The 22070-nt window shown below is 48.5% G+C and overlaps 1 protein-coding gene across 1 annotated transcript in view; it reads left to right on the plus strand.

The window, feature by feature from the left end:
• The first annotated feature begins 8373 nt into the window (after positions 1 to 8373).
• The window catches only part of ZNF652 (zinc finger protein 652), a 102734-nt gene continuing 89037 nt past the window's right edge, over positions 8374 to 22070 (plus strand). Inside the window, exons 1-2 of the mRNA XM_077968626.1 lie at positions 8374 to 8627; positions 19804 to 19890. The gene's annotated coding sequence lies outside the window, so the exon portion shown is untranslated. The remainder of the gene's footprint in view (positions 8628 to 19803; positions 19891 to 22070) is intronic.

Here is a 22070-nt window from a genome sequence, read left to right on the forward strand (position 1 = left end):
TGTATTTTTTACAGAGACCAGGTCTCACCATGTTACCCAGGCTGGTTTTGAACTCCTGGGCTCAAGTGATCCTGCCTTGGCCTCCCAAAGTGCTAGGATTACAGGTGTGAGCCACCGTGCCCAGCCAGTGGGTTTGTACTGCTTATTGTGCTTTGCTTTGATGATAGGGAAATTGGAAATGCCTTGGCATTTGAGGGGAGCTGAGTTTGTGCATTTTGGATGGTGGGGAGGGAAAGCTGGCATCAGGTTGAGAAATGAACTGTGTCAATCACCCACCCCAGATCCTTCTAGGAACAGAGTGGAAACAGCATGCAGTGAGTGGACTGACTGTGCTTTAAATCTGCTCTTCATTTAATCCCCGGGCTCACCACCTGGCCACAGAGAGGGGTCTTTAAGAAGACTCCACAGGCTGCTCTCTGACCTGGCGTCCGTGTTTCCTCCCCCAGAGTGATCGGTCCACCACCTGTCAGCTGGGGAAGAGGGAGACCTGATGCACAGATTTGGGGTGGAGCCAGGGATTGAGTTCTCCCAATCCCTGCATCCTGCACCTCTCCCAGGGCCTCCCAGCAGCCATCCCGGGAGCAGACAATAGTGTGTGATGGGCTCCTGACCCTCCGCTGAACCTCAAACCTTCCTCCCATGAGCTTCCCCCCGATCCAGCCCATCTCCCTGCCACCTCCCCAGCATCATTTATCTCAGGCCTCAGGATATCTCTTCTCACTTTGGCTTTTGCTATAAGAATAGTGAGGCTTTCAAATGATGAGGTGCCTGAACTCAAAGCGCGTTAAAGATTGGAGCAGAAAGAGCCTAATTCCTAAATAAGTTCCAGACCGGCTTCCACTCTGCGCCCTTCCTCCTTTTCCTGCTGTTTATTGCTTTGGACACCCTTTTGGGGGTGGGAGGGCGGGAGGCTCCTCTGTCTTTCCCAGGCTCTTTTTAAAAGAGCAGTTGTGTTTCCTGCATTTGGCGGGAGATTGGGTTTCAACCTCCAGGTGTCTGTAGGGGAGCCCTGAGCTGCAAAGCTGCCCTGCACTGCTTTGAGGTTGCTGGTGCCTTCAGGTCAGCCCTTTCAGTGGCAGGCGGGCCAGGTTTCCTGCTGGCTTTGCCATTAGCCTCCCTGCCAGGGATGGCAAAGGCACATCCCAGTGGCAGCCCAGGGGCCTCATTTTGCCTTGACTTCCGCCAAGTAATTCTTTTCACAAATGTTCAAGGGCTGTTAACCAGCTTCTTAGCCCCTGATGGCCTCTGGGTTTCTCTAGAAGCTGCCACAATGGGCCTTTATCAGCTCGGGATTCTCTGGGCCTTAGATCAAAAACCATGTCCTGTCCTGGCCAGAGAAGGGAGAGCAGGAAGTGTCTTCCTCCCTCTCCCCTTTGGTCGGGCTGAATAGTTCCCTTGTTCAGGCTATGAAGGGCGAAGAAGGCAGTGCACCCTGGGCAGGGAGAGGAGAGAAAAACCCTCAAAGGGTTGCCGTTTTCCTGACTTCTGCTAGTTTTACACAACTTCCGCCAGTGTGGACTGATGGGGAGGAGGAGCGCTGTGTTCATCTCGATGGGTTTGTTTGAAATACAGGGAAAGACAGTGGAATAGTAGTCAAATCCCACCTTAGCAAATAATCTAGTTACATTCCAGCAGTCCGCCCGGGGATGTGCAGTTAGGACCTCCCCTTGACCTCTGCCATCCACCAATAATTGTGCCAAAGCAGCCCACCCAGATTGAAAATTACCTGGGTGAGAAGGCCGCAGGAAGCTGCAACTGATTGGTCTGCTCGTGGATCTTCCATTCATTCTGTACAGTGCTCCAAAGTTCCTTTTTCTTTTTTTCTTTTTCTTTTTTTCTTTTTTTTTTTTTTTTTGACAAAGTCTTGCTCTGTCACCCAGGCTGGAATGCAGTAGCACAATCTCGGCTCACTGCAGCCTCGGCCTCTCAGGTTGAAGCGATTCTCCTGCCTCAGTCTCCCGAGTAGCTAGGATTACAGGCATGCACTACTACACCCAGCTAATTTTTGAATTTTTAGTAGAGGTGGGGTTTCACCATGTTGGCCAGACTGGTCTTGAACTCCTGACCTCAAGTAATCTACCCACCTCAGCCTCCCAAAGTGCTGGGATTATAGGCGTGAGCCAACACGCCTGGCCCAAACTTCATTTTTCTAAAGCAGATCTCGTCCCCTCCACAATGAAGAACCTTCAATCTAGTGCAATGTCTTGTCCTGACATTCAAGGTTCTCCGTGTACTGGCTACCCCTTTCTAGCCTAATAATATGTTACTGCTTACCTCACAAACCTACCTAGTGGTTCTCACAGGGTGAGGAGTGCTGTTTCAAAATACAAGTGGGCTGGACGCGGTGGCTCACACCTGTAATCCCAGCACTTTGGGAGGCTGAGGCAGGTGGATCACCTGAGGTTAGGAGTTCAAGACCATCGTGGGCAACATGATGAAACCCGTCTCCACTAAAAATACAAAATATTAGCTGGGCGTGGTGGCGAGTGCCTATAATCCCAGCTACTCGGGAGGCTGAGGCAAGAGAATCGCTTGAACCCAGGAGGCGGAAGTTGTAGTGAGCTGAGATCGCACCACTGCACTCCAGACTGGCCACAGAGTGAGACTCCGTCTCAAAAAAAGAAAGAAAAAGAAAATATGGAGTTGTTCCTTCAGCCACATACATGCAAATCTACAAGAAAAGTGATATTGTAGACATCAAGGGAATGGATGCTGTTCAAAAAGGAATTCCCCACAAACCTTTCCATGGCAAAACTCAAAGTCTACAGTGTTACACAGCAAGCTGTTGGCATTGTTGGAAACAAGCGCAAGATTCTTGTCAAGAGAATTAATGTCCTTATTGAGCACATTAAGCACTCTGAGAGCTGGAATCGCTTCCTGAAGCATATGAAAGTACATGATCAGAAAAAGACGCCAAAGAGAAAAGTATCTGGGTTCAACTGAAGCGCCAGCCCGCTCTGCCCAGAGAAGAACGCTTTGTGTAAACCAAGGGAAAGGCGTCTGAACTGCTGGACCTGTTCCCTATGAATTCATGGCATAATAGGCACAAAATAAATAAATAAAAGACTTCTGGACCATTAAAAAACAAAAACAAAAACAAAAACAAAAAAACAGAGCTGGAAGTTGAGACTCTGAGTTCTCCTCTCATGCCATAGGTCAAGTTATCTCCAGCTGCTCCAAATCAGGGTTTTCAGGGTCTAACTGGTCAACCCAACCACCAAGCCACCTCCCTCCCCAAGACCAATTCCTCAGAATAATATATATCTTGCTTCCTATGGGCGTCCACGTGCAGACTCTCCCCTCCCTGTCGCCTACTCACAGCCCACTCTCTCCTGCTTCTGTCTGGAACACCATGCTTCTCTCTTCCCTCCTCTAATTCCTGTCCCTGTCTCTGGGAAGCTCAGCTTAAAATCCCCCTGCTCCAGGAATTCACCTCTGGCTGACCTCTTCCAAGCCTTCCTTGTATATAAAATCTCCCTTAATAAAAGAGGCATTGGCTCTGGAGTTCTGGCAACACCAGGGTAGAGAATTTAACGAAATAGAGCGATAAGGCCTGCCCGGCCAGTAGGGACTGAGGTGCCTCGGTAAGGCCCAGATGCACATAGTCGAGAGAGAGAATGGGTAGAAATGTACTGGGGAAACCAGTTTATAGCTAGGGGCAGGGGAAGGAGGGGTGGCTCTCTAGCACCCTCTAATCAAGCCACTTCAGAAGAGAAAATAAAGCTGAAAGGGTAAGGCTACTTTCAGGGAACTGAAAGCTGTTGCCATCCTTGGAGACTGGGACAACCCACTTGGCTTAGCCAGAAAAGCTATAATCAATGAAAGGCTTGGACCATCTAAGTTTGGCTGAAAGAGGTGCAAACACTTTGGTCAGGAGTTGGCAAACTATAACCTGTGGGCCAAATACAGCCTTTCACTTGTTTCTGTATAGCACATGAGCTAAGAATGATGTTTACACTTTTTTTCCTTTCTGACGTTTAACTTGAATTTTTACACTTTTAAGTGCTTAAAAAAAGTCAAAAGAAGAATATTTTGTGACACATGAAGGCCAGGCATGGTCACTCACGCCTGTAATTCCAACACTTTGGGAGGCTGAGATGGGAGGATTGCTTCAGGCCAAGAGTCTGAGACAAGCCTGGGCAACATAGTGAGACCCCCATCTCTTAAAAAAAAAAAATCAAAAGATAAAAAATTGGCATAGGGGTGCGTGCCTGTAGTCCTAGCTACTCAGGAGGCTGAGGCAGGAGAATCACTTGAATCTAGGAGTTTAAGGTTTTAGTGAGCTATGATCAAGACACTGCACTCCAGTCTGGGTGACAGAGGAGACCCTGTCTCTAAAAAAATAATAGGGGTTAGTACGGTGGCTCACGCCTGTAATCCTAACACTTTGGGAGGCAGAGGCAGGTGAATCACCTGAGTTCAGGAGTTCAAGACCAGCCTGGACATAGCGAAGTCTCATCTCATTTTAAAAAATAAATATAAATATAAATATTGTATAACATATGAAAATGTGAAATTCATACTTCAGTCCATAAGTAAAATTTTTTTGGAACATAGCTATGCTTCTCAGCACTACAACAGCAGAGCTGAATAGTTGCAACAGAAACCATATGGCTTGTACAGCCTAAAATATTTGCTACCTGTCCCTTTATGGAAGAAGTTTGCTGACCCATGGCTGGGCATGGTGGCTCATGTCTGTAATCCCAGCACTTTGGGAGGCCGAAGCAGATGGATCACCTGAGGTTAGGAGTTCAAGACCAGCCTGGCCAACACAGTGAGACTCCATCTCTACTAAAAATACAAAAAAAAAAAAAAATTAGCTGGACATGGTGGCAGGTGCCTGTAATCCCAGCTACTTGGGAGGCTGAAGCGGGAAGCAGAGGTTTCAGTGAGCCAAGATCACGCCCCTGCTCTCCAGCCTGGGCTACAGAGTGAGACTCTGTCTCAAAAAAAAAAAAAAAAGGAAGTTTGCTGACCCTTAACTTAGGGGATTTGATAGCCTTGGAGAAGAGAGGGAAGAACCCCGGAATTTGTAAGTCTCAGGCACCAGGAGGGGCTGAGGGATTTAAGTCAGATACCAATGTAATTGTCACTAGTTTTTGATTGTGTCCAAGGCTATGGTGATCTGAGAAGCAAAGTCACACTGGGGCCCTGGCACACAGATTTATAACACCTGCTGTTCTCTGTGGCTTACACATGTTTCTGAAATGGCAGTAGATGAGAACAAGGGTAGCAAACAGGTAGGAATTAGGAAGGAAGGTCTCCTGGTGGTCTGAGGTTGAAAACCACTTGTTTTCCACTCCTCTGCTCTCCAGGGACTGTTTGCTGCTGGACTGTCTCTCCAAAGCAAGAAGAGGCCACCGCTAAGGAGGGGAGTCCAGTGCAGCGATGAATCCCAGACACTGGGGCCTCTGGAAGCTTTAGCCTCTGGGTGGAGGAGTGTCTTGACTAAGCCCATGTTGGTCCTGGACAACTAGAGACCCCAAAAGAACCTACAGGTACTCTTTATTGTGAACTGTGCCAGAACTAGTCTTTAAGAGGCATTCAAGAATGAGCTTTCTGTCTCTGGCAAGCAATCGCTTCTTTCCTTTGTTGCCTCTGCCAAGCTCTTATGTGCAGTGCCACTTCCCTCTTCCATGTCCTACCTTTCCGCTGCTCAAGGTTCTCTTCAACACTTACTTTCTTCAGGATTCCTCTCCTGTCTAGCTCCACCCCCATTGAAACCACAACAGCACAGAACTGAAGAGGAGGCTTTCAGATCCTCAGGAGCACCCCTGCCTTTGGGCAAGGAGGGTGAGGAGGTTTGCACGATGTCCCACGGGGTATGAGTAGCAAAGCCAGGGTTGGAATGTAGGTCCCCGAACTCTCCATCTAGTGCTGTTCCTATCCCAACTCTCAGCTTCAAATGCTCCAATATTTGGGGCACCCTGGCATATAAATCCTTCCTTTGCATCCACAGATGGGAGGCAGCATGTGTCCTGTCCATTCCCTTCATACACACAGTTTCATCCCCAGCTAGACTGGAAAAGGGGGGAGATGGAGACAATGTCTTCTCTTTTGAAAGTCCCTTCATGGGCTGGGCGCAGTGGCTCATGCCTGTAATCCCAGCACTTTGGGAGGTTGAGGCGGGCAAATCACCTGAGGTCAGGTGTTCGAGACCAGCCTAACATGTTGAAACCCCGTTTCTACTAAAAATACAAAAAATTAGCCAGGTGTGATGGTGCATGCCTGTAATACCAGCTAGTCGAGAGGCGGAGGCAGGAGAATCGCTTGAACCAGGGAGGCGGAGGCTGCAGTGAGCCGAGAGCATACCATTGCACTCCAGCTTGGGCAACAAGACTGAAACTCTGTCTCAAAAAAAAAAAAAAAAAAAAAAAAAAAAACAAGCCCTTCATCTTCATGCCAGCAAACTACAGCAATGCTCGCTGACACTGTGAAACTGTGCTGGGCTGGACTTCCCAGGGTTCTCACTCCAGAAGGCAGTTTAGTGGAACTAGTGCAGGTTCCAGAACTAGAAAGATGTGCGTTTGGGCCAGGTGCGATGGCTCGTGCCTGCAATCTCAACACTTTGGGAGGCCAAAGCAGTAGGATCATTTGAAGTTTGAGACCAGCCTGGGCAGCACAGCGAGACCTCATCTCTACCAAAAAAAATCAAAAAATAAAAAATTAGCCAGGCGTGGTCATGCATACCTGTAGTCCCAACTACTTGGAAGATTGAGGTGGGAGGATTGCTTGAGCACAGGAGTTCGAGTCTGCAGTAAGCTATGATTGCAACAGTGCACTCCAGTCTGGGCAACAGTATTAAATCCTGTCAAAAAAAAAAAAAAAAAAAAAAAAAGCCGGGCTTGGTGGCTTATGCCTGGAATATCAGCAGTTTGGGAAGGTGAGGCAGGTGTATCACCTGAGCCCACGAGTTCAAGACCAGCCTGGGCAACATAGTGAGACCCTGTCTCTACAAAACAATTTAAAAAATAGCCAGGCATGGTGGCACACACCTGGGTCCCAGCTACTCAGGAGGTTGAGGTGGCAGGATTGCTTGAGCCTGGGAAGTCGAGGCTGCAGTGAGTTGTGATTGCACCACTGCATTCCAGCCTGGGTGACAGAGTGACAGAGAGACAGCCTGTGTCCAAAAAAAAAAAGGCCGGGCACGGTGGCTCAAGCTTGTAATCCCAGCACTTTGGGAGGCCGAGACGGGCGGATCACGAGGTCAGGAGATCGAGACCATTCTGGCTAACCCAGTGAAACCCTGTCTCTACTAAAAAAACACAAAAAACTAGCCAGGCGAGGTGGCGGGCACCTGTAGTCCCAGCTACTCAGGAGGCTGAGGCACGAGAATGGCGTAAACCCGGGAGGCGGAGCTTGCAGTGAGCTGAGATCCGACCACTGCACTCCAGCCTGGGCGACAGAGCGAGAGTGAGACTCCATCTCAAAAAAAAAACAGAAAAAAAAGTCTGGGTTTGTATTCTGACTCTGCCACTGAATAGCTTGGGAAACCTTGGGTAAATTACTTAAATACTTTAAACAGCCTTATTTTTTTCCTCAAGAAACTAAAGATATGAATATTCACATTGTAGTGTTATTGAAGAGTATATGAGGTGATTGATGTGAAGATGCTTTCAGCCAGAGCCATGATGCATTTATCAGTTTTACACGAGGACCTTAGGCACTGCTGTTGTTAGAAGGAAGGGTTCCGCCAGGCGTGGTGGCTCACACCTGTAATCCAAGCACTTCCGGAGGCCGAGGCAGGTATATCACCTGAGGTCAGGAGTTCGAGACCGGCCTGACCAATATGGTGAAACCCGGTCTCTACTAAAAATACAAAAGTTAGCCGGGCGTGGTGGCACACACCTATAGTCCCAGCTACTCGGGAGGCTGAGACAGGGAAATTGCTTGAACCTGGGAGGCGGAGGTTGCAGTGAGCCGTGATCTCACTACTGCACTCCAGCCTGGTCAACAGAGCGAGACTCCGTCTAAAAAAAAAAGAAAAGAAGAAGAAGAAGAAAGAAGGGTTCCATGGCCAGGCGCTATGGTTCATGCGTGTAATCCCAGCACTTTGGGAGGCCGAGGCAGGTAAATCACTTGAGGTCAGGAGTTCAAGATCAGCCTGGCCAACGTGGCGAAACCCTGTCTCTAAAAAAATAAATGCATAAAATAAATTTTAAAAGAAGGAAGGGTTCCATGGCTGTGGAAGTTTGAAATCCACTCTCCTAGAAGTGTTCCTCAAAGATTATTTTCATCTCTTCAGTCTCAGACTGAGCCAGGCAAGGCTGTGGCCCCTCTTCTCCACCAGATGGCAGCAACCTGCCTGCTACTAGCCGTGCCAGGCTGTGTCAACCAGCACAAGATGTTCAGAAAAATATCCCGGGGAAAGACTAGGAAAATGTTAGCGCCAGTACTGAAGACAAGTAAACAGGTCGAAGTGACCCTCTGCAGACGACTTCCTGATACAGAACCCCCTGGGCATCTGTGGCTGTAAATATACCAACTGTCCTGCCCCAGCCACCAGCCAAACTGGTGCTACCCATCTCTCTGCCAGGTGGGAGACCCACCACCCAGTTCTGCTTTAACTCCTTCTTAAACCAAGAAGACTCTCAGGGTGCTGGATACACAGCCTTCAGTAGCCTAAGGTGAGTATGGGGAGTATGGGCAGCTTACCCAGTTGTTAATGAATTAATATGGCACAGAGCGGGGCCGGGCGCAGTGGCTCAGGCCTGTAATCACTTTGGGAGGCCGAGGTGGGCGGATCACTTGAGGTCTGGAGTTTGAGACCAGCCTGGCCAAAATGGTGAAACCCTGTCTCTCCGAAAGATACAAAAATTAGCCAGGCGTGGTGGTGGGCACCTGTAATCCCAGCTATGCAGGAGGCTGAAGCAGAAGAATCGCTTGAACCTGGGAGGCGGAGGTTGCAGTGAGCTGAGATCGTGCCACTGAACTCCAACCTGCGTGACGGAGCGAAACTCCTGTCTCAAAAAAAAAAAAAAAAAAAGACACAGAGGTGACATCAGATTCTCTTTCAGAGGCCCCAGGAGTTGTCTTCCAATTTCCCAAAACACTCATGAGGAAGGGCAACATTAAATCTGATAGGCTAAGTACTTGGGGAGGCTTGACCTTCTATCTTGTGGGTGCTTTTATCAAAGAACAGACCTGAAAAAGGACAAGTGCTGTGTATACAGTTGCTCCATTCACTCATCCAACAGGTATTATTGAGTACCTACTGTGTGCAGTCCTAGGCTACATGCTTCAAGGGATTCAAAGATGAATTTGATTCAGGTCTTTCTTAAAGAAGTTAATATAATTTAGTCCAAATGACAGGTGATTGGGTCATGGGTATTGAAGTGTTGTATATGGAGTTTTTGTTTCTTCTTTTTCTTCCTCCAGATTTCTGTTCCTTATTGTTTGGCTTAGGCCAAAAATTAAATGATAAGGCCATGAAATGGGGAAGAAAGAGGGAAAGGAAATGGTTGGAAGGAAGCCAGAGAAGGCTCAAACGTTTGCCACAGGACTCCATGAAGTTGGCGGAGGACAAGCGAGCCCGGAAGGCTCAGCCCAGGAGCATTCTTGGCTTTGCCCAGGAAATAATTCAAGGGCGAGCTGGTGGTGTTAGGCAGCAACTTTTATTGAAGTGGCAGTGTCCAGCAGCAGCAAAGGTACCACTGTTTGTAGAACAGGACTTTCCCATAGGCAGTGTGTCCAGAGTAGCAGCTCAGAGTCAGGGCTGCAGTCATAGTCATACCCACTCTTAATTATATGCAAGTTAAGGGGCAGATTCTGTAGACATTTTTAGAAAAGGGGTAGTTTTCCAGGTTATCGGGTCATTGCCATGGGAAGGGGCGGTAACTTCCAGGTGTTGCCATGGCATCAGTAAATTGACATGGCATGAAAGTGGGCATGTCTTATGGGGAGGTGTTTTCACTCTGTCCCTTTTTTAGCTAGTCCTCAATTAGGCCCGGTGTCTGAGCTCCACCTCTGGAGTCAAATCCTACCACCTGAGCTGAGTCCTGCCTCCTACCTCAAAGTGAGGTGTAGAATCAGGGACACTGTTATTGATGTGTACAGATCTTAAAGTAAAGCATTTCTTCCATCATCTCCCATTGATTTTCCTGGAGAATTAGTGATCCTAGCTCTGACCTGTATGATCTTGCAAATACAGACTGCCTGATTCTTTAAATTGTCTTAAAAATAATACTTATTGGCTTAATACATATTGTTTTAAAAGATACAGACCGGGCCGGGTGCTGTGGCTCACGCCTGTAATCCCAGCACTTTGGGAGGCCAAGGCAGGTGGATCACCTGAGGTCAGGAGTTCGAGACCAGCCTGACCAACATGGTGAAACCCCGTCTCTACTAAAAGTACAAAAAATTAGCCAGGTGTGGTGATGGGCGCCTGTAATCCCAGCTATTCGAGAGGCTGGGGCAGGAGAATCGCTTGAACCTGGGAGGCAGAGGTTGCAGTGAGCTGAAATTGCGTTCTAGCCTGGGTGACAAGAGTGAGACGCTGTCTCAAAAAAAAAAAAAAAAGATAGACCATGGCTGGGCGTGGTGGCTCACACCTTGTAATCCCAGCACTTTGGGAAGCCGAGGCAGGCGGATCACGAGATCAAGAGATGGAGACCATCCTGGCCAACATGGTGAAACCCCGTCTCTATTAAAAATATAAAAATTAGCTGGGCACGGTGGCATGCACCTGTAGTCCCAGCTACTTGGGAGGCTGAGGCAGGAGAATCGCTTGAACCCAGGAGATGGAGGTTGCAGTGAGCCAGGATCGTGCCACTGCATTCCAGCCTGGTGACAGAGCGAGACTCCATCTCAAAAAAAAAAAAAAAAAAAAAAAAAAGGCCAGGTGCAGTGGTTCACACCTGTAATCCCAGCACTTTGGGAGGCCATCTTACATAGATAGATAAATAAATAAATAAATAAATAAATAAATAAATAAATAAAAGATACAGACCTTGAGGTCTCCCCTCTCGGCTTTGGAGACCCCCTCCCTCTGTCTCTATACAGGGGAGTTTCTTCCTTCTTTCTTCTCCTTTCTTTCTTGCCTATTAAACTCTCCACTCCTTGAAAAAAAAAAAGAAAAAGAAAAGAAAAAGAGAAAAAGATACAGACCTTGCCAAGTGCAGTAACTCACGCTTATAAATCCCAGCACTATGGGAGGCTGAGATGGGCAGATCACCTGAGGTCAGGAGTTTGAGACCAGCCTGGCCAAGATGGTAAAACCCCGTCTCTACTAAAAATACAAAAATTAGCTGGGTGTGGGGGCAGGCCCTTGTAATCCCAGTTACAGATTGTGGTGAGCTGAGATCACACCACTGCACTCCAGCCTGAGTGACAGAGTGAGACACCATCTCAAAAAACAAACAAAAATAAGATACAGACCTAGGCTGAGCACAATGGCTCACACCTGTAATCCCAGCACTTTGGGAGGCCAAGGCGGGCAGATCATCTGAGGTCAGGGGTTTGAGACCAGCCTGGCCAACATGGTGAAACCCCATCCCTACTAAAAATACAAAAATCAGGGCCGGGCATGGTCGCTCACGCCTGTAATCCCAGCACTTTGGGAGGCCGAGGTGGGCAGATCACAAGGTCGAGAGATTGAGATCATCCTGGCTAACACGGTGAAAACCCATCTCTACTAAAAATACAAAAAATTAGCTGGGCATGGTGGCACACGCCTGTAGTCCCAGCTACTTAGGAGGCTGAGGCAAGATAATCGCTTGAACCAGGGAGGCGGAAGTTGCCTTGAGCCGAGATCACGCCACTGCATTCCAGCCTGGGCAACAGAGCGAGACTCTGTCTCAAAAAAATTAAAAATAAACAAATAAATTAGCTGGGTATAGTGGCGGGCGCCTGCAATCCCAGCTACTCAGGAGGCCGAGGCAAGAGAATCGCTTGAACCCAGGAGACAGAGGTTGCAGTGAGCCTAAATTACACCACTGCACTCTAGCCTGGGCAGTAGAGTAAGACTCTGTCTCAGAAAAAAAAAAAAAAGATACAGACCAGTCTGGGCAACATAGTGAGGCCTTCATCTCTACAAAAAAATTAAAAATTAGCTGGTCATGGTGGCACACGCCTGTAGTACCAGCTGCTTGGGAGGCTGAGGTGGGAGGATCGCTTGAGCCCAGCAGGTTGAGGCTGCAGTAGGCCAGGATCACGCCACTGCACTCTAGCCTGGGGGACAGAGCAAGACCCTGTTGCAAAAAAAAAAAAAAAAAAGATGAAGTGTAAAGAATAAAACAGAATGAACCATAATTTCATTGTCCACAGGTAATATTTTCTAAACATATATACCTCACTATGCAATGTGAGAAAGATAAATAATGAAAAGAGAAAGCCCTCCCACCCCTTTTCTCTCAAAATATTTCCAAAGTAACCAGTTAGGTTGTTTAAATTTCCTTCCAGAAAAAAAAAAAAAAAAAAAAAAAAAAGTCATGCATTCAGCAGCACATATATCTCTAAGCCTGTATATACTTATCCTCTGCTATTGTAATTATTTGCACAAAAGATCACACCGTACGTACTGTTCTGCAGCTTGTTTTCATTTATGGAAGTATCTTGGACATCTTGCCCTGTAGCACAGACTAATCCACCTCATTCTTTTAAATGGCTACATTGTTTTCCCTCGTGTGGCTCTGTGATGTTGTGTTGTCACCAGTCAGCTTTTGCTGTTTCTAACAAAACTGCAATGCATGCTGCCTGGCTCTTAAAAGGCCCAGCTATTTCTGCACACGATTTTCCCACAGGCCCCACAGTTGTGCCCAGGGCCCTAGGAAATAACGTTTGGGGTGAGGCGGAAGGCAATGCTTGGGCCCCTGGAGTTGCCCAGTGGCTTCGTATTACGAATGTGTGGCTTTGACCTCTTTGGGGAAGTTGTCACTCCTCTACCTCCTGTTCGTGACAATCTGGCATGGCTGTTAGCAGGCTGGCCCTCAGGACCATGGGCTGCCCTGGGATGGAGTCCTTGCATCTCCCAGCTGGGTGAGGGCTTGCTGGGTCGGCAGATGGGCTCCCTGGGGCTCTTGGCTCAGGCTGGGGTTGCTCTGCTTGGTTGGTATTCACGGCTGCACGGTGCTGCTCTGAGATTCATAAATAAACAGGAAGCCAGTCCACTTCCTCCTTGCTGGGGTTGGTCCCCAGTCCTTATCAGCCAGTTAGCCCAGAGGGGAAGGAGCAGCCCAGGATTCAGAAGGCTACTTCCTGGTAGAGGTGCTGGGGGATTCCGGCCTCACTGCCAGGATAGCCTCCCCATCTCCGTGCACCTATCTACCCAGCATGATAGCCTTACTGACAATCAAAGTTAGGCTCAAATTCTCCCCTTTGGGGAGATTTTTCTGATAAACCCTGCACTCTTATTTCTTTGGTTCTGAGGTCAAGTTCTTTTGAACTTGTAGGAAGCAGCTCTCTAGGTGTTTGTGTGTGTTTTCTCTCTGAAGGCAGCACTGACACATTTTCTTCTGCTGCTTCCCAGTCCCCACCCAGCATGGCTCTCTATTCATGGGGGATGCTCCACAGAGGTCTGAAGACTGAATGACCAATTATAAAAGCGGTGCCAGACAGGGCTGCAGCCTCATCTCACCATGGGGCTGGAAAGCATTGCTTCTTGGGACCATGGGGCAGCTGAACAGGAGGGAGTGGTGAAGACAGTTACCAGAGTGTGAAGCTGAGGTGTGGCTGGGTGAGGCTGGCGATGAGAGCTGCAGATATTCTGTCTAGTCAACAAGTCCTGAAAGCCACTAGACCACATGGAAAATCAGTTCCCTAATTAAAGAGTCACTACATACATTATACTGGGGGTGCCCATTTTAAAGGAATTAGAATTTTTAAAAATACAGTCAAATATAAACAATGCGGAACATATTTAATCTTTTGCAGTGAGCCTCAAAGCCTCAAAGCACACATCGGGATACCACTGTGCCTCAGGCAATCATTATGACTATCAATTACTTTACAGAACATTAAACTTAGGCCTGCCAGCCTGGAGCGAGTGAGTCACTGTCAGTTGCTTTTTGTTTTTTTTTTTTTTTTTTTTTGAGATGGAGTCTTGCTCTATTGCCAGGCTGGAAAGCAGTGGCATGATCTTGGCTCACTGCAACCTCCGCCTCCCAAGCTCAAGCGATTCTCCTGCCTCAGCCTCCCAAGTAGCTGGGATTACAGGTATGCACCACCATGCCCGGCTAATTTTTGTATTTTTGGTAGAGATGGGGTTTCACCATGTTGGCCAGGCTGGTCTCGAACTCCTGACCTCAAGTGATCCACGAACTCCTGACCTCAAGTGATCCACCCACCTCGGCCTCCCAAAGTTCTGGGATTACAGGCATGAGCCACTGCACCGGGCTTGTCAGTTGCTTTTTTAAAAATCTCTGCTATCACCCTGTTCAGTGGCCACCATTTTCTGTTTTTAAGAAAGCTGGTGCAGAAACCAAACTAAAAAACACCACAACCAAACCCTAAATGCCCAATTATCTCCGCTTTGCAGCTGTACAGACTTCAAATAAAAGTTTCTGTATTAAGCACCTGGAGTGCAGAGAAGCGTGAGATACACGAGGGTTGGAGACCCGCAGGGGAGGACGGAGTGGAGAGTGATGGGTGGGCTTGGCTGGGGGCTTCCGTAGGAGGACATCGCAGCAGAGACCTTCAGGAACGTGCAAGAGGGGCCAGGGAGTGAGGGCAGAGCCCTCTGAGCTGCATCTCAAGGCTGATGCAGACTGAAAGAGAAGCTCTGGAGGCCCCTAATCCCTCAGAAAGGCATCCATGTTTATAATGTGGATCACGAAAGTGGATTGAGGGATGATCCTGGTGGCTGTTCCAGGGACGTGTGAAATTCAAGGGTTTTTTTGTTGTTTTGTTTTGAGACAAGGTCTTCTCTGTCACCCAGACTGAAATGCAGTGGCTCAATCGTGCCAGCTTTTTTTTTTTTTTTTTTTTTTTTTGTAGAGATGGGTGTCTCACTGTGTTGCCCAGGCTGTTCTCCAACTCCTGGGCTCAAGTGATCCTGCTACCTCAGCCTCCCAAGTGCTGGAATTACAGGTTGAGCCACTGCACCTGGCCTCAAAGTGCTTCTTCATCTTCACCTAGCGGCAGCATCCTGGGAGTAGGAGTGGGCATGGGGGTGGTGGTGGGGGTGGAGGGGAGGGTAGGAAGTTTAGCTCCTTCCATACCCTGCACAGTTTCCAAAGTTTCAACCCAGGGCCAGTTTAGGGTTATACTCCAGAAATAGAGGAGGGGGAGCTCCATAGCTCCACAAAGATGGATAGAGTCAGCACAAACACTGGGCCTAGAGTGACGGATGCGGACTGTAGCCTCTGAGGCTGGCAAAACACTCCTGGCCCTTCCAGCACACTGGCACCCCTGCCCAGCCCAGTCCCAATCAGACGAGAAGAGATTAGTGGAAACCTCAGGTTAAAAATACTCAGTCTTGTAAAGAGAAATAAGAACAGGAAGGAAGTGTGGGGAGGCAAGGCGGAATAGAGAAAAGGCCCCAGAGGAGAAGATGTTCTGAGTGGCCAGAAGCTGATCAGGTGAAGCAGGTGTGGACACCCTCCAGGTGCCTGCCTGACTGCTAGGCATAGCATGGGGTCGAGATGGGCTTTGCTTTCCTGGGCATAGTTCAGGCAGATCCTCCCAGAGAAATGGTTTTGACTCACTAATACCAGGATTCGGATCCCTTCAAACAGTCTCAGACCAGGAGATGAGTGGATGAGCAGAGGGCCTCCGCCGAGGATGGCAGGCCATTCGTGACAGGAGGGGAGCCTGTCATATCTGTCACTGTCTCTGAGGGGGAAGGGGCCAGCTAAGCCCACAGACCCTCAGCATTGGGCAGGGTGGAAAGAGCGTTTAGCTGGCCTTCGGAACAGTAGCCACTCTTGTCAGAGGAAGTGGGAACAGTGAGAAGGCTGAGTGAGGCGGCACAGCGTTGTCTGTATACCACAGAGGCTAATACTAGGGCTCTGGATCTAGGATGGCTATGTTGGACTCCTGAGACTGTCACCTACTAGCTGTATGACCTGGGACTAACATGTAATCTTGCTGTGTTTCAGTTTCCTCATCTGTAAAATGGGACTAACAATAGGTGACCTCATGGCACTGTAGTGAGGGTAAGTGAGCTAATACACCCACAGCTGCTAGAACAGTATTTGGGCCCTAGTAATTGCTTTTTAAGCGTTAGCTATTGGGGTTGGGGTAGAGGGCAGTGCAGCAGTGGATAGAAAAGACGTACCTAACACCTCATACCAGTGGAACAGTCCTTCACAGAGAGGCTGACACCACAGCAGGCCAGGAGAAGGCTGGGGACAGGAGGCTGTAGAGCTCAATAGAATACAGGCCCAAGCGCTCAGGAACCAGTATCTCATGGAGGATACAAACAACTAAGCAACCACATTTGAGCATAACACAAGAGAGTTTCATACAAGTGCCAGGGTGCCGAGACACAAAGCAACTTTGTCTGCCTTTAGTGTTTGCAAGAGGCCAGGCAAGCTGGTCTTGGAGGTTAAGCAGGCTGAGAAGAAGGGACATGAAAAGATAGTTTAAGAAACAGGGAACACAGTGTACAAGGCGGCAGCTCCTGGGTGGTTGGCCAGGGCTTAGAAGTGAGTGGTGTGGCTAGGGGTGACCAGTTTGGAGTGGCCAGCCAGGACTGGTCTTGCAACGCTCTGCCAAAAGTTTGCACTTTTCCCTGTGGCAGGAGGCAAACGGAGAGACTAGGAAGTGGGGAAATCAATCAGATTTGTGTACTTGAAAGATTTCCTGGCCAGGCATGATGGCTCATGCCTGTAATCCCAGCACTTTGGGAGGCCGAGGTGGGTGGATTGCTTGAGGTCAGGAGTTTGAGACCAGCCTGACCAGGATGGCAAAACCCTGTCTCTACTAAAAATACAAAAATTAGATGGATGTGGTGGCGGGTGCCTGCAATCCCAGCTACTTGGGAGGCTGAGGCAGGAGAATCACTTGAACCCAGGAGGCGGAGGTTGCAGTGAGCCGAGAGTATGCCACTGCACTCCAGCCTTGGTGACAGAGTGAGACTCCATCTCAAAAAAAAAAGAAAAAAAGAGAGAGAAAGATTTATGTAGCAGAAGCGTAGAGGGTAAATAAGAGGGGCAGGGAGCAGTGACAGGGAGGTCCACTGGTTAAATGGTCCCAGCAGCGGTCAGGGCAAGAGATAATGAGGGAGGGGTCTTAGAGAACAGAGGGGAGGACTCTTAGAAAACGGATTTATCTGGAAGTATGACAAAGAGCAAGGGGTGGAGATCGGCAACTGGACATTTAGTGATGTCCTTAATGGAGATCGGGAATACAGAAAGGGCAGTGGGGGTCTCACTCCCATCACTCAGACTGGAATTCTGTGGCACAATCTCGGCTCACTTCAGCCTCAACTTCTTGAGCTCAGGTGATCCTCTCACCTCAGCCTTCTGAGAAGCTGGGACTACAGGCACGGACCACCACACCCACCTAATTTTTGTATGTTTAATAGAGACAGGGTTTTGCCATGTTGCCCAGGCGGGTCTCAAACTCCTGGGCTCAAGCGATCCACCCTCCTCAGTCTCCCAAAGTGCTGGGATTACAGGCACAAGCCGCCGTGCCCGGCCTACAAAGAAGATTTTAGAAAGGTAAGCTTGAGGCGGCTGAGACTGCCAAGAGGGCACAGGAGAGGACAGAAATGGTGGCTGCCACCATGAGAAGGAGGTCCAGCAGGAGATGCCCTTCACACTGAGTAGGGCAAGCTTTACCATGATGCAAATATATGGATGGACACTGAGTCGTGGGCAGAGTGTAGCATGTGGGGTCTCCCGCAGGAGGTGTGGGAAGTGTATTGCAGTGGCTGAGAGGGCTCCCTCGCTCCAGTTCATGGCCAGAAAATTGCAAAGGATCACAGCTTACATTGCCTGGTTAAATTACATAATGGAGTATATGATCTAACATGAACTAAATTAACCTTTACAGAATGAACAAGGGGTTTTAAAAGATTCCAGCAAAAACCCTGCAGATTAAAGATCATCCTAATTTAGCAAGCACAGGCACACAAGAAAATGGAAAGGCCGTCCCTGCTCCTCACAGGAACTCTGCCAGCCCTGTTATGAGGCTAAAAACAGTGACAGTCTAATCAGGGCTAACAGGAAGATGGCCAAAAGATTTTTTTATTTTTTAATTTTTATGGGTATATAATAGTTGTACATATGTATGGGGTATGTGTGATATTGTAACACAAGCATACAATGTGTAATGATCAAATCTGGGTGACTGGGATAGCCAGCACCTCAAACATTGATCATTTCTTTGTGTTGGGAACATTCCAAATATTCTCTTCTAGCTATTTTGAAATATACAATAAATGATTGTTAACTATAGTTGCCCTATTGTGTTATCCAACACTAGAACTTATTTCTTCTTTTTTGTAATTTGCAATTATCAAGGTGACTATTTGAAATGTGGACTTTCACATCTACCACTGTTAAAAAACAAACCTCACCCCAAATATATATTGTATCTTGAGGTCCTAATGAGAGTAGTTTGTGTATACAATGTATGCATAATTGAATATATATTAAGGGTGCATGCTCAAATGTTATGACTATGAGATGTAACACCTCAGTTTGGGGGTTTTCATCTCATACAGAACTTGATTTGGGCAAAAATTCTTAAGTCATGAGTTTTGGGTCCTGGGGAATGAACTGGTTTCCTGCTTATCAGTTCCCCACATCTGAAATCCTATGTATTGCACTTACGTCTAAGAACAAAGGATGCTTGTATTCCAGAGTGTGGCTGCAATAGCTCATTTGTCCTTCATTACCTTGGTCCTCTCTTCCTTCTGGAGATGAGGGAAAGATTAGCTGAGCTCCCTAGAGAAAAGCCTTATGTAAACACAAAGTGTTGCTGAAGTTATTGTTATGATTTTCAACAACACTAAGAGGCAGCAATGGAGTGTGGTGCTCCAAGGAGTTCTAATCAGGATCCAGGAGTGGAGCGGTTCTAACCTCTTAACACCATATGAATCCAGGGGTCCTTCTGGCGTATGAGTCCTATGGGGCCTGGAGGCTGCTGGGGCTTAGAAAAGATGACCCATGTGCAACACTTGCAGGGAATTAAAATAAAATAAAATAAAAAATAGAAAAGATGAAGCCCCCAAAGGGTAAGATTATCATTCTCTAAGAAGGGAAGAGCCCACCTCCTACTAGACAGAGTCTGAGATGGAACTGGACCAGTCACTGGTCAAGGAAAGGGTTCCTAGTGTCAGCCCAGGAGCCAAAGCCAGAGAGCTGATGTCTTCATGGAGACTTGGGTACCTGCATTCTACCTATAGAGGAGGCTGGGGTGGGGGTAAGGGGCCTTCCTGGCCTTTGTACTCTATTTCTCTCTCAAACCAATAATACACACTCATAAAATGTTATCTTAAATAAACATTTTGGAGCTAGGGAGACAGGGTCTCGCTCTGTCACCCAGGCTGGAGTGCAGTGGTATGATCTTGGCTCACTACAACCTTTGCCTCCCCAGCTCAGTCGATCCTCTCACCTCAGCCTCCTGAGTAGCTGGGACAACAGGCATGTGCAATCATGCCCAGCTAATTCTATTTTTTGTAGAGATAGAGTCCCACTATGTTGCCCAAGCTGGTCTGAAACTCCTGGGCTCAAGCAATCCTCCTGCCTCAGCCTCCCAAAGTGCTGGGATTACAGGTGTGAGCCATCACACCTGGCCTAAAATAATTATTTTTATTTTTTGAAACACAATTGTGGGGCAATTTAATAGAGTGGGGATGATTATTTTCCACAATGTATGTCCAGAACTTATATATTGATCCCATGCCCTGTGTGCAAGGTGCTGTACTATCCACCATGGAGATACAGAGATGAACGAAACATCAGGATGCTGATGATTAAGATATGCACATGCCCACAGCACAATGTGAGTACTGGGGCTTGAAATGGTCTGAGGAAAAGGAAGCCAGGTTCCAAGGTGGATGAGGGTCAGGCATAATCATGGAGGAGATGACCTCTGGCCTGGGTGTTGAAGGCTAGGAGGGTCTTGCCAGGTAGAGGTAGAGGTGGAAGGAATGACATTCCCAAAGAAGGAGCAAAATCCCCAAATGGAAAAGCATGGGATGTGTATGACCAATGGTGAGTGCTTCCTTCCAGCTGGCATCCCAAAGGTAAAGGAGAAGAGTGAATTTGGAAAGGTGTCTTAGAACCAGATTTCAAATGGCCACGTGCTAGACCACTAGATCCAGAGTTTATCTTCACTGAGCCATGGGGATCCTTGAAAAGCTTTTGGACAGGAGAGGCAGTGAACCCAAAAAAGTTAAAAAACGAAACCAAACCTGTCCAGGGACCTATGGTGAATTAGTTTAAGGCCCAGACTGGACTTGAATCCAGATTTGGATTGACACAAGCGAGGCGCCTGGCCCTCACATTGACCAGACATAGATGGGTCTATGGGAAAGTGCTCCAGGCCAGGGGTGGGCAGACTGCTTCTCCCAGAAGCCCTGGATCACGAGTTCCCAAGTAGCTGGGTGTCTTACCCTGCTGCTGGCTTATGTCTTGGAGCTGAATCTTCCCAGGGAACCTGGGTGGTGGACGAGCTGGTGGCTGGACTGCAGTTCTTGGGAAGCCAGATGGGTTGGGCTGGGAATGGCAGAGTGTGGGATCACTGCAATAAAATAAAGGGAGAGGAGTCCTTGCGATGTCCTGGGGTGTGAGGCACACAGGGTGTGGGGCCTTGCATTCCTGGATGGTTGAGACGCCGCAGCTGATTATTATCATTATTATTCCTGTTTTGGCTTCTCCGAGCTTTCATCCTGCAGGACCCTGCCTTGCTAGGCCAGCATCACCAACTAGCAAGAGGCGGGGCAGGGCAAGCGTCTCCTGGCTGCAAGAGAACACAGCATGACTATGGGTTTCTCTCCCAGGGCTGAGCTCCTTCCTAACCCTGGAATAATTTCTCAGGGGGAAACTGAGGCACAGAGGCAGGGAATGATTTGACCACGTTTCTGTAGCAGAGATTTCTTCTCTCCCCCATCACCTCCCACTCACTAGGCCATCCCTGTCCTCCCTCCATTGGGGCAGATCTCGCTGGCCTGGAGGGGAGCCAAAGAAGGTGTGGATTCTAGAAGAGAGAACTGGACTGCAGCCAGGACAGCAGAACTGGTACCCTCTGTGCCAGACGCTGCGGGCACCATGAGGTCAGGCTCCTGGTTTCGCGTCTCTCTGGAAGGTTCTGCCATATGGGTGGATCTTCCCCAATCCCCTGAGGGAAGGCAACACTGCAGACGTGCAAAATGCCCAGCTCCCTCCCATCAGGGGCCAGATTCAGCATCCTGGGAGAGGAAAAGCCTGGATCTCTGGATCTCATAAAGATGGGCCAGGCCCAGGGGCAGAGGGCCAGACGATGGCTCAGAGACAGGGAAAGGTGTGTATGTGTGTGCTGTGTGCACATTTGCTAATGCCAGGCTTCCAGTGGTGGCATGTCCCTGCCTGCTGAGATGAGATGAAAGGGAAAGAGACTAGAAGGGAATGTGAGTGACACTCTGAGGAGTCGGTGCAAGTAAGTGGAATATTCTACAAAAGCCTGGGTCCTGCCAGACAGTGGGTAGCCCTAGGAGGATGGAGTTGCAAGCTGCAGGTGGAGATCCAGTTTCCTTCCTCCGTACCTGCTGTCCACGTGGACAGTAGCAACCTTTGAGGACATCTTCTGGCTTCAAGGAGAGGTGGGACAACACAGAAGGGTAGACTGAGGAAGTTGGAGGAGAAAGGACGATAAACACTGCTTCCGTGGCCTCCCCAAGCTCTGGCATCATCCATGCCTCCCAGAGCCAGCCAGGCAGCCAAGCATTCGCGTGTCAATTTATTAAGCAGCTGCTCTGTGCAAGGAGCTCTGCTTGGAGCTGTGGGTGTAGATGGATAAGACATGTCCTCTGCCTTTAGGAGGCTCTCCCTGAAGAAAGACAGACCTTACTTTGACTTCACTTCTCTCCACACCATCCAACACCAGACTCCTGGGCTGAGCCCCAAGGCATCTTCTTCCTCCCTGGCCATTTTTGGCCATGACTGCACTGACCCCTGCCTTTGCCATCAGATTGCCTATCAGCT

Source organism: Macaca mulatta, chromosome 16, assembly GCF_049350105.2.
Source record: "Macaca mulatta isolate MMU2019108-1 chromosome 16, T2T-MMU8v2.0, whole genome shotgun sequence".
Classification (NCBI taxonomy): domain Eukaryota; kingdom Metazoa; phylum Chordata; class Mammalia; order Primates; family Cercopithecidae; genus Macaca; species Macaca mulatta.